Here is a 2,156-nt window from a genome sequence, read left to right on the forward strand (position 1 = left end):
AACGACCTTATAAGTAGTCATCTCCCTCCTCTTATACGGGTCCTATCCCCTATGAGCTGCAAAATGAGCACCTTACCCCACTGTACAGGCAAGTTGGGTAATTTCTTAAATATATCTGGGCAGGCTCTGTTTTGCCGAGGTCCTCTGGCACTTGCGGGCCACCGAGGGATGGCGGTGTTTGGGGCAACAAAGACGGCTGCGGCTGCTCCGCCTCCTTGGGCGAGGCGGGGCAAAGCCGGCGAGTCGGGCGGGAGGACGTTAGTGTCCACGACAGTGGCCGCGGGTAACGTAATGTCCCCATGATCTGAACTGTTATTAGCCTACCTGCAGCAGTGTTACTACTGGCGATAAGGGCTGGTTGTTTTAACCTTTTTCTGATGTCCACCATTGACTGCTGCTGTGTAAGCACCTTGCAGATGACGAACGCGCAGCGGCACAGGTCACGCGCACCTGACATAATAACGTTAGGCCTACTTACCGTTTAAATTGACCAAATAAATGCAGCAGACAATGTTATTCAATCACAATTTATTTTATTTCAACTACATTCTTCTTATTATTATTATTGTTATTATTACTACTATTATTAATATTATACATGTAATATTTTTCACTTTTAATTTTTTTTCTTCCACTTTTCATTTTTCAAATGAGGGTGCATAACGACTCAACTGAGGGTGCAATGCACCCTTATGCACCCCCGTAGAACCGGGCCTGGTCTACGATGTATGGAGATTGAGGCTTCTGCTGCATCAGACACAAAGAAACAATACCTGCTTGTAAAGGTTGGCAATACCTACAAGCAGTTTTGTTTTGAGTTTATAGACACAGGTCTTAACTTTGGTTGTACACAAGTACTGTATATAGGATATTCGTTTTTCAATGAGCAGTCCAGCATTAAAAAGAGTCTTTATCCATCAGTTTCAATGACAACCCAATTTTTACAGAATCGTAAAAAAATCGTATTCCTGAATCTTTTAAAAGTATTTTTATACCTGCAGGAAATAGGTTTATCTCACAGAAGCTCCGTCTCCAGCTTAGAGCTTTTAGATTGTTAGAAGAACTGTCGCAATTTTCTAAAAAGGTATCTCCAGTTAACAAGTGAAGCTGCATTGCAAACAACTGCTTAAATCTCTCTGCTTGATTTAAAGTTCTGCATTGAGTTTCCAGGACAAAAGGTCTTATCTCTCCTTCCTGCGTGCTCCCTCATTCCTGCTGTGATTTTTGTTTTGTTTCACTTTGTCATTTATTTGTGACATTAACCCGTCTCTCCTTTTCAGCTCGTATCCCCCTCACTTACTCCCTCTTCCCTTTTCCTGTCTATCACATTAGCACATTTTTTTTCACTCTGTGCGGCTTCTAAATAGATGCTTCACACCTCTTGCTGTCATCTGAATTGATTCATATGCAGAAGGTGTCTAGAGCAGGAAGAATGTGCGATAATACGTTTGTAAGCTAATCTCCTGTTTAGCTCATGGCTAGCAGCTGCCGTATTCAATTATGCACCTGCTTAATAACTAAGGATGTTTTTCTCTGCACTTGTTTACATTTGTTACGTAGCTAGGCTTCCTCTCGTCTCTTGCATTTCCTGTCTGACCTTGTCAACTGGATGAGTTCTTACTCTCTTTTCTTGTTTTATTTTCATCCATTAAGGAAATGTACCTGCAATTTGAAAACGTGTCAGAATAGAATGAATTTGATATCCTGTATGACAAAAGTAAATCTTGTAAGACATTCACACAATGCCGTTGTTTGTCTATTGTGATCATAATGGTGCTTTAAATATCTATTATGTAGTTACATTGTACAAATGTTCTGTCTTTAATCAGGATAAAATGAAACGTATTTATAGCACATTTAAGATCAATATCTCCCTAAGATGTTCACGCAGCATTGCAAGAATCACATCAAACATAATTTTTCTTGTAAACTGGATCATTGTGTCAAACTGATGGTTAATGTGACACCATACTGTCGTAAAACAAAGGCATAGCACTGGGTAAAGGGTTGAGAAAAAGGGGAATCATTTGGAGGATTGAAACTGTGCCTATACTACCAAACTAAGGCTGCCAATGAGCCATTAGTAGATAAAAACTACAAAGAATAGTACAAACAAACATGTTTTATAGGGTTTTTCTTCTTCTTTTTGAATGAAA

The 2,156-nt window shown here is 39.8% G+C and overlaps 1 protein-coding gene across 1 annotated transcript in view; it reads right to left on the reverse strand.

The window, feature by feature from the left end:
• tet1 (tet methylcytosine dioxygenase 1) overlaps positions 1-2,156 on the reverse strand; it is a 47,307-nt gene that overhangs the window by 7,718 nt on the left and 37,433 nt on the right. The gene's annotated exons all lie outside the window — the stretch shown is intronic.

The sequence above is a fragment of the Notothenia coriiceps genome, unplaced genomic scaffold, assembly GCF_000735185.1.
Source record: "Notothenia coriiceps isolate Sejong01 unplaced genomic scaffold, NC01 NC01_scaffold00000339, whole genome shotgun sequence".
Classification (NCBI taxonomy): domain Eukaryota; kingdom Metazoa; phylum Chordata; class Actinopteri; order Perciformes; family Nototheniidae; genus Notothenia; species Notothenia coriiceps.